Raw genomic sequence first — 12666 nt, 5'->3', positions numbered from 1 at the left:
TGTAATGGCCTATATGGGAATAGAATCTAAAAAAGTGGATACATGCATATGTGTGGTGTTCCAGGTGGTGGTAGTGGTAAAGAACCCACCGGCCAGTGCAGGAGACGTAAGAGACCAAGTTCAGTCCCTGGGTTGGGAAGATCCCCTGGAGGAGGGCATGGCAACCCACTTCAGTATTCTTGCCTGGAGAATCCAATGGACAGAGGAGCCTGGTGGGCTACAGTCCATAGGGTCCCAAAGAGTCAGGCACGACTGAAGCAATTTACCATGAATGCATATGTATACACATAACTGATTCACTTTTTTGTACAGCAGAACCTAACACAACATTGTAAATCAACTATGATCCAATAAAAATTTAATTTAAAAAATAAAGTTAAAAGAAAGTGTCAAGAGTATTTTACTTCTTTCTTATTTTGAGGGGCTAAACAAATATGTCTAGGAATCAATGACTTGTCTAAAGGTGGGTGTGGATGTCATGAAACTTAGGAATATCCTGGGATGATCAGAGTGTGGAGATGCCTAGAAATACCAAATGGTACAAGATTATGTAGTTTGCAGTTACTAGCTTGCTACCTGATAAGACGTGAACACGAGGAGTCCCAGGGGAAAAAAAACTCCTGTTCCCTGATACAGCTGACCCACGCTTCACTTCTGGCTGCTCTATACTAAAAGCCAGATTACTAGGGAGACTGCACCCTTTATAAAGATCTAACACAGGCAAAATGGGACCACCTAGGAATGGTCTGCAAAATGCTCACCATAGACAGGGAGCATCATTGCAAATGGCACATCTCTTTTGGGACCTGAAACTGTGTAAGTAGAAAACTGTGGGTCTCCTTCTTTGTACAATTGTCTTTATATAAATTTGACCTTGTAGCCTTTATGAGTATTAAACATATTTCTCTCCTTTGCCTTTGTTTGCTGGACTGTTTCCATCAATAACAGTTTGTTATAAGAAATTAAATTGCGTCCTTTGTTTTCATAAAAAATAGGGCAGTTACTTCCTTAGGGATAATTTTTTAAGAAGCATTAAGGAAGAGTATAGATCCCTGGGAAATGTTTCACTGCGATTTTATCTTTCTTCTTTTCTGTATTAAATTAGCACCAAAGTGAAGAGTAACTGGAGAGCAGCTGGCTTTAACGAACTTGTAGTGGCTTTATGCCACATTCATCGAGATGTAATTCCCATCAAAAGTAATAAATCATACATGGTGAAACCCAGTTTTACTAAAGTCCTATAGAAAGCCAATGTCTCGCCTTCATATACCCACAGGAATTGTATTAAATATAAAAACACAAAGTTTGACATATATATCACAGCTTTTAAGGTATGAATTTTTTTTCTGATTCAAAACACTGTATCTGAAAAGGATTTTCATAAAAACACAGTTTTCGTTATTGTATTGAGGTTAGGTGGCCATTTACATGGTTTTAAAGTTAAAATAGCTGAGATGATTTAATGTAGGGGAAAAAATATAACTTCGAGGATTGTAATATGTTAGAAGTAGCTGGCCACTTACCTGTTTCCAAGTATTAAATTATTTTTTAAATGTCAATGTAACTATAATATTAATAAGAATTCAAAATTTTTATAAGAAAAAATGTGCTATTCTTGCTTGGTTATTCAGTATGTGGCTTTTCAATGTAGGTATATTTACTTATTCAAATATGAAATTGTGTAAATAAAGAAAGGACAATCAATTTAATTTATGGGTGAAACCTGGCTCTGATTCTTGGCAATAGTCACTTTTAACAAGAGCTAGATAACAGTTCTCCTCAGCAATGACAATCACACAAGTATTATTTACTCCTCCTGAAAGTCATTACCATATAAAATGACTAGCTTCTGTATAAAACTTTATTTGACCTTAAAAATATCAGTTAAAAAAAAGAAATTGATTTCAGTAAATTGCAGCATTAAATTTTCTACTTTTTTTTGGTTCCTTTTATTCATGGGATAAAATTTAATTGAAATACTTCACCATGAATATAGATAATAGATATAATAGACTGAGATACCTCCATTTATCTTCAAATCTGCTATTGTTCTTTGTTATCATCTATGTACATTTTTCTAGATAAAAAATCATAAATGATATTCAGTGACATCTTATTTCAAAACATCATGGCAAAGAAATGTAGCTTCCTCATGATCATCAGTTTGGAAATTTATCATCTTCTACATTCTAATCCCATCCTTTGGAAATGTGTATATACACCATACAATGAAAAACATAAGCCCTATGAAGACACTTATGCAATTTTTTGCATCTTCTCACTCATGATTTTGAAATCAATAGAAGAATTCAAATACCTTTTCCTTCATAATTAAATAGTTTTCCAGCCAGTAATCAGTTCCCTAAGCGTTCTCCACCATCTGGAACACACAGAAATTCAAAGAACTGCCTTATGATCCAGCAATCCCACTGCTGGGCATACACACTGAGGAAACCAGAAGGGAAAGAGACACATGTACCCCAGTGTTCATCGCAGCACTGTTTATAATAGCCAGGACATGGAAGCAACCTAGATGTCCATCAGCAGATGAATGGATAAGAAAGCTATGGTACATATACACAATGGAGTATTACTCAGCCATTAAAAAGAATACATTTGAATCAGTTCTAATGAGGTGGATGAAACTGGAGCCTATTATACAGAGTGAAGTAAGCCAGAAAGAAAAACACCAATACAGTATACTAACGCATATATATGGAATTTAGAAAGATGGTAACAATAACCCTGTGTACGAGACAGCAAAAGAGACACTGATGTATAGAACAGTCTTATGGACTCTGTGGGAGAGGGAGAGGGTGGGAAGATTTGGGAGAATGGCACTGAAACATGTAAAATATCATGTATGAAACGAGTTGCCAGTCCAGGTTGAATTCCCGAAACTGGATGCTTGGGGCTAGAGCACTGGGACGACCCAGAGGGATGGTATGGGGAGGGAGGAGGGAGGAGGGTTCAGGATGGGGAACACAGGTATACCTGTGGCGGATTCATTTTGATATTTGGCAAAACTAATACAATTTTGTAAAGTTTAAAAATAAAATAAAATTGTAGTTGGAAAAAAAATAAAAAATAAATGAAATAAACTTGGTAACAGATTTGAATTAATATAGGATATTTTATAAAAAATAATTAAATAGTTTTGATATACTATTACTAATATTCAACCCTTCTAAATACACTCATTAATTCTAAACTTAGAATATTGTAGTGGAGCAACTTCCACTCCATAACTTTGGATACTCTTATTTTATATTCTTATTTTAGATGATCTCATGTAAAAAATATTTTTATAAAATGGAACAAGACGCAAAATTACAGTTTGAATGATACTCAAAAGCATGTCAAATTCTTGAAATTTGAAAATTTAACCATTTTGATTGGACAACTTTCAATCAATACTGAAAATTCATGGTAAGAACTGAGTTATAATTCTGTTGAGCACACATTTGAATTGCCTACTGTAAATCTGATGTCCAAACGTGGGTCATTTAGTACGTGTGACAGATTCCTTAAAGTTTCAGCATCAACTTCTCTATGCATGCTTGTTTAATGGATCAGTTGTATTCAACTCTTTGCGACCCCATGGACTGTGGCCCACCAGGCTCTTTTGTCCATGGAATTTTCCAGGCAAGAATTCTGGAGTGGGTTCTTCCCAACACAGAGATTGAACTCATACCCCTGCATTGGCAGGCAGATTCTTTAACACTGAGCCACAAGGGAAACGCCAATTTTTCTATTTGGAATCTTGATTTCTCTTCACATTGTAATATCATAGTTATGGGAATCTCTGAATTTTACAATCTTCATCTCCTTGTGATCCTTCAGTTCAGTCAGTTCAGTCACTCAGTCGTGTATGACTCTTTGTGACCCCATGGACCACAGCATGCCAGGCCTCCCTGTCCAACACCAACTCCCGAAGTTTACTCAAACTCATGTCCATTGAGTCAGTGATGCCATCCAACCATCTCATCCTCTGTTGTCCCCTTCTCCTCCCACCTTCAATCTTTCCCAGCATCAGGGCCTTTTCAAAAAGTCAGTTCTTCACATCAGGTGGCCAAAATATTGGAATTTCAGCTTCAGCATCAGTCCTTCCAATGGATATTCAGGACTTATTTCCTTTAGGATGGACTGGTTGGATCTCCTTGATGTCCAAGGGACTCTCAAGAGTCTTCTCCAGCACCACAGTTCTAAAACATCACTTCTTCAGCACTCAGCTTTCTTTATAGTCCCAACTCTCACATCCATACATGACTACTGTAAAAACTATAGCTTTGACTTGATAGACCTTTGTTGGCAAAGTAATGTCTCTGCTTTTTAATATGCTGTTTAGGTTGATCATAACTTTCCTTCCAAGGAGCAAGCGTCTTTTAATTTTGTGGCTGCTGTCACCATCTGCTGTGATTTTGGAGCCGAAATAAAGGTCTCTCCCTGTTTCCATTTTTTCTCCCCATCTATTTGCCATGAAGTGATGGGACTGGATACCATGATCTTAGTTTTCTGAATGTTGAGTTTTAAGCCAACTTTTTCACTCTACTCTTTCACTTTCAACAAGAAGCTCTTTACTTATTCTTCACTTTCTACCATAAGGGTGATGTCATCTGCATATCTGATGTTATTGATATTTCTCCCGGCAATCTCGATTCCAGCTTGTGCTTCATCCAACCTGGTATTTTGCATGATGTGCTCTGCATTTAACTTAAATAACCAGAGTGATAGTATACACCCTTGGCATGCTCCTTTCCCAATTTGGAATCAGTTCATTGTTCCATGTCGGGTACCAGCTGTTGTTTCTTGATCTGCTTACAAATATTTCATGATGGAGGTAAGGTGGTCTGGTATTCCCATCTCTTTAAGATTATTTCCACAGGTTTTTGTGATCCACACAGTCAAAACCTTTAGCCTAGTCAATGAAGCAGAAGTAGATGTTCTTCTGGAATTTTCTTGCCTTTTCTATGATCCAGTGGATGCTGGCAGTTTGATCTCTGGTTCCTCTACCTTTTCTATATCCAGCTTGAACATCTGGAAGTTCATGGTTCACATACTGTTAAAGACTGGCTTGGAGAATTTTGAGCATTACTTTGCGAGCATCTGAGATGATTGCAGTTGTCTGGTAGTTTGCTAATTCTTTGGCATTGCCTTTCTTTGGGATTGGATTCAAAACTGACCTTTTCCAGTCCTGTGGCCACTGTTGAGTTTTCCAAATTTGCTGGCATATTGAGTGCAGCACTTTCACAGCATCATCTTTTAGGATTTGAAATAGCTCAGGTGGAATTCCTCACTTCCATTTGCCTTGTTTGTATGGATGCTTCCCAAGGCCCACGACATTGCATTCCAGGATATCTGGCTTCAGGTAAATAAACACACCATTGTGGTTATCTGCATCATTAAAAACTTTTTTTTGTATATTTCTTCTGTGTATTCTTGCCACTTCTGCTTAATATATTTTTCTTCTGTTAGGTCCATACCCTTTCTACCCTTTATTGTGCCCATCTTTGCATTAGATGTTCCCTTGGTATGTGTATTTTTCTCAAGGAGGTATCTTGTCTTTCCCATTCTATTGTTTTCCTCTATTTCTTTTCATTGATCACTTAGCAAGGGTTTCTTCTCTCTCTCTTCTGTTCTTTGGAACTGTGCATTCAGATGGATATATCTTTCATTTTATCCTTTGCTTTTTGCTTCTCTTCTTTTCTCAGCTATTTGTAAGGCTTCCTCAGATAACCTTTTTCCCTTCTTACATTTCTTTTTCTTGGGGATGGTTTTGATCACTGCCTCTTCTACAATGTTATGAACTTCCATCCATAGATTTTCAGGCACTTTGTCTATCAGATCTAATCCCTTGAATCTATTTGTCACTTCCACTATATAATTGTAAAGGATTTTATTTAGATCATGCCTTAATAGACTAGTGGTTTCCCCTACTTTCTTCAATATAAGTCTGAATTTTGCAGTAAGGAGTTCATGATCTGAGCCATAGTCAGCTCCTGGTCTTGTTTTTGTGACCATTTAAAGCTTTTCCATTCTGCTGAAATGAAATAAACAATCTGATTTTGATATTTTTATTATTTTATATGATATTATACATATTTTAATGCCATTCTCCCAAATCATCCCACCCTCACCCTCTCCCACAGATTCCAAAAGACTGTTCTATACATCTGTGTCTCTTTTGCTGTCTCGCAAACAGGGTTGTTGTTACCATCATTCTAAACTCAATATATTTGCATTAGTATGCTGTATTGGTGTTCTTCTTTCTGGCTTACTTCACTCTGTATAATAGGCTCCAGTTTTATCCACCTCATTAGAACTGATTCAAATGTACTCTTTTTAGTGGCTGATTAATACTCCATTGTGTATCTGTATCACAGTTTTCTTATCCATTCATCTGCTGATAGACATCTAGGTTGCTTCCATGTCCTGGCTATTATAAACAGTGCTGCGATGAACATTGGGGTACACGTGTCTCTTTCAATTCTGGTTCCTCGGTGTGTATGCCCAGCAGTGGGATTTCTGGGTCATAAGACAGTTCTATTTCCAGTTTTTTAAGGAATCTCCACACTGTTCTCCATAGTGGCTGTACTAGTTTGCATTCCAACCAACAGTATAAGAAGGTTCCCTTTTCTCCACACCCTCTCCAGCATTTATTGCTTGTAGACTTTTGGATACCAGCCATTCTGACTGGTGTGAAATGGTATCTCATAGTGGTTTTGATTTGCATTTCTCTGATAATGAGTGATGTTGAGCATCTTTTCATGTGTTTGTTAGCCATGTGTATGTCTTCTTTGGAGAAATGTCTATTTAGTTCTTTGACCCATTTTTTTATTGGGTCGTTTATTTTTCTGGAATTGAGCTGCAGGAGTTGCTTGTATATTTTTGAGATTAGTTGTTTGTCAGTTGCTTCATTTGCTATTATTTTCTCCCATTCTGAAGGCTGTCTTTTCACCTTGCTTATAGTTTCTTTTGTTGTGCAGAAGCTTTTAATTTTAATTAGATCCCATTTGTTTATTTTTGCTTTTATTTCCAGTATTTTGTGAGGTGGGTCATAGAGGATCCTGCTGTGATGTATGTCAGAGAGTGTTTTGCCTGTGTTCTCCTCTAAGAGTTTTATAGTTTCTGGGCTTATGTTTAGATGTTGATTTCGATATTGACCATCTGGTGTTGTACATGTTTAGAGTCTTCTCTTGTGTTGTTGGAAGAGGGTGTTTTTTATGATAAGTGTGTTCTCTTCACAAAATTCTCTTAGCTTGTGTGCTGCTTCATTTTGTACTCCAAGGCCAAACTTGCCTGTTACTCCTGGTACCTCTTGACTTCCTACTTTTGCATTCCAGTCCCCTATAATGAAAAAGACATTCTTTTTTTTGTTGTTACTTTAAGGTGGTTTTGCATGTTATCATAGAACCATTCAACATCATCTTCATCATTAGTGGTTGGGGCATAGACTTGGATTACCAAATATATTAATCTGTATCAAAGGATTTATAATCAAAATGTATAAATATATGTAGATCTTAATATTAAAATGATTAATTAAACAATGAAAATTGGTAAAATGTTAAAACGTTTCACAGAAAAAGATGTAGCCTTTGCTTATTAATGAGTATATATCCAATGCCATTAGTCAACAGGGATATTCACTATAAATTTACTATCCTTTAGGTTTCACTAAAATTTTCTCTCTCCCTTGATAAATACTTTTGCAATAACTGACATGTTTTTGGAATAAAATTCATAAGCTTCTTTTTGGGAAATATATATATGTATAATGTATATATACATATATAATATGTATATACATATGTAATGTTTGTACATATTTTTGTAATATATGTACATACATATATAATGTATATGTATATTCCAACTGCTATTTTATTTACTTTATCATCCTTAGGTTAAATACAAGACACAAGGAGATATTTTCCCATATTAAAAAAAATGTTCAGTCAACACACCTATATGTAGTGATGTATTTGGGTTAGTGCTAACAAGGAAGAATGGATTCTGGAGCTATGGTGTATCTCTAACAATAATGTGACACAGAGGTTCATACAAACCATGCTAACCTTGTACTTTTTTGTGATAGAAATATGTAAAATGTAAAGTTCTACCTATCTCTTCTTTGAAGCTGACCAATTAGGTCAAATAACTGAGCTTTCAAAAAGCTTAAAAATGAAGCTGAAATACATACACACACACACACACACACACACACATTATATATATAATGTGTGTGTGTACACATATATGGATGTCAGTATAAATTCTCCTGGTCTTTTCCTTTTGTCTTTTTCCTAATGGAGTCTTGTGACTTTTTGATATTTTTAATTTTCTCTTTTATAAGAAGTGTATATTAGCCCCAAATTAAAAAAAAAATAGGCTTTCTTTATTTTTTTCTAAGAAGTTTATTATTTTTTTTATATTCAGATCTATGAAGAATATTGGAGAAGGCAACGGCACCCCATTCCAGTACTCTTGCCTGGAAAATCCCATGGACGGAGGAGCCTGGTAGGCTGTAGTCCATGGGGTCGCTAGAAGTCGGACACGACTGATCGACTTCACTTTCACTTTTCACTTTCATGCATTGGAGAAGGAAATGGCAGCCCACTCCAGTGTTCTTGCCTGGAGAATCCCAGAGACGGGGGAGCCTGGTGGGCTGCCGTCTATGGGGTCGCACAGAGTCGGACATGACTGAAGTGACTTAACACAGCATGAAGAATATTAAGTTTAAATTTGTATGTAGTGTAAAGTAGGATTCTAGGATTTTTTAATACACATTTTCAATTATTCTACCACTATTATTTTGCAATAATTTTCAAATAATTTGTTTGGCACTTCTGTTGAATATCAATTAACATATATATTTAAACAGTTACATGTAGTTATATAATCATAAATGCAATAAGTTATTTTTCTATATGTGGCAGAGACTATTTCTGGATTTTTATTTTTCTGTTTAATTAAATTATGATTTTGCCCTTATTCTAATTGCTTATGACCTTGATCACTATAACTTAGTAGGAAATCTTGAAACTAAATATTATGTGTTATGAGTTTAATAAATTTATATAAATATATATATTTTAGGTAATTTAATATTTCATGTGATTTCAACTAGAAGTTTGTCACATTCTGTAAGGAAGTCTACTGGAATTTTACTGAAATTGCTTTGACTCTGTGGAGATCAAATTGAGAGATTTGGCATAACAGTTTTAAGTCCTTTAAACTGTGAATATGATTTGACTATTTACTTAAGTTTTATTGCTTTCTTTGTGACTTCTTAAACCTACAAATTACTTAAAAGTATATTTTCGAATTTATATGTTTCATGATCCAAAATTTGAGCTGCTTTGGTAACTACTTTATGTGCATTTGAAAAACATTGGGCATTTTTCACGTTGGAAAAAAAGCATTCCATAGATATCAATTAGGTCAAAATGATTGATCCTATTGTTTTAGTGTCTTGTGTCACTAGATTTTAAATTTTATTTATTTAAATTTATTTTTAATTAAAGAATAATTGCTTTACAATATGTCATGCTGATTTTCTGAGTTTTCAGTAAATTTATCAGAGAATTTTTAAATCTCTAATTATAATTATGGATATGTCAATATCTTATCTTCATTCTCAGTTTTGCTTTAAGTATTTTTGAAGCTGTGTTATGAAGACATAATACTTAATACACATAGAATATTGTGTATCTTTATAAGGAAATGACATTTATAATTATCAAATGTTTCTCAATGTCTTTTTTTCTATTAAGTGTATGCTACCTGATATAATGTCACTACACCAGTTATCTTATAACTATTATTGTCACTTTATACTTTTCCCCATCTACTTTGTATGTGTCTCTGTCTTTGTATTAAGGTTTATTTCTTTTTATTTTTCTTCTCTTTTAAAATGTATGTATAATTGACATACCATTAAATTAGCTTCATGTTGGGTGGTGTTAGTTGCTCATTTGTCTTTGCAACCCCATGGACTGTAGCCCACCAGATTCCTCTGTCCATTGAATTTTCCAGGCAAAAATACTGGAGTGGGTTGTCATTCCTTTCTCCAGGTGATCTTCCTGACCCAGGGATCAAACCCAGGTCTCTGACGTTGTGGACAAATTCTTTACCATTTAAGCCATCAGGGAAGCCCCTGTGGTCTTCATGTTTGCAATCTAATAATGCGATGCTTGTACACATTACAAAATGACCACCACAATAAGTCCAGTTCAGTCACCATATAGAGTTACAAAAAGATTAATTTTTTTAAAAGAGAGAATATAGTTCTGTCTCTCTCTTTCTCTCTTTAAAAATCTAGACTGACAAATGGCCATCATTAAAAATACAAGAAATAACAAACTCGAAAGAGATGTGGAGAAAACAGAACCCTCTTACAGTGTTGACGAGTCGGTAAGTTAGCACAGCCACTATAGAGAACAGTAAGGAGATTCCTCAGAACACTAAAAATAAAACTACCACAGCACCCAGCATCCCACTCCTAGGCATGTACTCCAAAAAAACTCTAATTCAAAAAGACACATACATCTGTATGTTCATAACAGCACTAATCACAGTAGCCAAGATTTGGAAACAAACAACATGTTAACTGATGGATGAATGGATATAGAAGTTGTGGTACATATATACAATGGAAGGAATGCTACTCAGCTGTAAAAAGAACAAAATATTGCAGCAACATGGATGAATCTAGAGATTATCATACCAAGTAAGTCAGAGTGGTAAAGAACACGCTTGCAATGCCAGAAACATAATGAGATACAGGTTCAGGCCCTAGGTCAGGAAGATTCCCCTAGAGAAGGGCCAGGCAACACACTCCAGTATTCTTGCCTGAAGAATCTCATGGACAGAGGATCTTGGAGGGCTACAGTCCATAGAATCACAGAGAGAACTATATTCAGTATCCCATGGTTACATCATAATGTAAAACAATATTAAAAAAGGAATAAGTACAGGAATATGGCAATCTTGACTCCAGCTTGTGACTTTTATTAGATTTTATTAATATTTCAGTTTATCTCCTCTACAGTTTTTATCATGAATTTTCTTTAATTAGTTTCTCTAAGCTGGACTCAAAATTGCCAGGAGAAATATCAATAACCTCAGATATGCAGATGACACCACCCTTATGGCAGAAAATGAAGAGGAACTAAAAAGCCTCTTGATGAAAGTCAAAGAGGAGAGTGAAAAAAGTTGGCTTAAAGCTCAATATTCAGAAAACGAAGATCATGGCATCTGGCCCCATCACTTCATGGGAAATCGATAGGGAAACAGTGGAAACAGCGTAAGACTTTATTTTTCTGAGCTCCAAAATCACTGCAGATGGTGATTGCAGCCATGAAATTAAAAGACGCTTACTCCTTGGAAGGAAAGTTATGACCAACCTAGATAGCATATTCAAAAGCAGAAACATTACTTTGCCAACAAAGGTCCATCTAGTCAAGGCTATGGTTTTTCCAGTGGTCATGTATGGATGTGAGAGTTGGATTGTGAAGAAAGCTGAGCACTGAAGAATTCATGCTTTTGAACTGTGGTGTTGGAGAAGACCCTTGAGAGTCCCTTGGACTGCAAGGAAATCCAACCAGTCCATTTTAAAGGAGATCAGCTCTGGGTGTTCTTTGGAAGGAATGATGCTAAAGCTGAAACTCTAGTACTTTGGCCACCTCATGCGAAGAGTTGACTCATTGGAAAAGACTCTGATGCTGGGAGGGATTGAGGGCAGGAAGAAAAGGGGATGACAGAAGACGAGATGGCTGGATGGCATCATCGACTCGATGGATGTGAGTTTGAGTGAACTCCGGGAGTTGGTGGAGTTGATGGACAGGGAGGCCTGGCGTGCTGAGATTCATGGGGTTGCAAAGAGTCAGACACAACTGAGTGACTGAACTGAACGGAACTGAAGATTTCTAATTTGTGCTTTTTAAATTTATCATAGTCTACATTCAAAAGATACTATACACTGCTGTGTAAAATCCTCCAAAATATGCACTACTAATTTTCCTATTAATCCTTTCTATTATTTCAGATTTGTAGATTTATTAGGGTATAGATTTCATACTACATTCCTATTGTTTTTCCTTTAAAAGCCAATTATTCTTTAAAAAATAACATATTTCCCAACTTCAGGCATTTTGTTCCTTGTGTAGATCTGTTAGGGTTTTTGTTGTTGTGCTTTTTTTTTTTTTTCAGTTCTTTTGTACAGGATTGAAGAATTTTCTTTCACATTTCTTGTGAAAATTTTATTGTGATATTTTTTTTTATTTCTCATTCTGCCAAGCTATCTTTTATTGGCCTTCATTTTTTACAGTGTTTTTAATATAAGTGATGGTTTCTTTTATATGAAGGTATTTTCTTGATATGCAATTCTAAGTTGTTTTTCTTTCAGCATTTTAAAATGTTATTTCATTGTCTTCTAGCACACAATATTTCTGATGAGATAGTGATCATTCTCCCTTTGTTTATCTGTATGCAATTTTTCTTTTCCTTTTTTCTAGATTTTTTTTTGACATTTTAAAAATTATTTCTGGTTTACAGAGATTACGTCTGTGGAATGATTTGTTATAGTTTCTTTTGTACTTATTCTCCTTAAATATTGTTGAGACTCTTTGATTTATGTAGTACTAATCTTCATCTAGTCTGAAA

Source organism: Bos taurus, chromosome 12 (genome assembly GCF_002263795.3).
Source record: "Bos taurus isolate L1 Dominette 01449 registration number 42190680 breed Hereford chromosome 12, ARS-UCD2.0, whole genome shotgun sequence".
NCBI lineage: Eukaryota > Metazoa > Chordata > Mammalia > Artiodactyla > Bovidae > Bos > Bos taurus.
Note: the sequence above shows the minus strand (reverse complement) of the source record.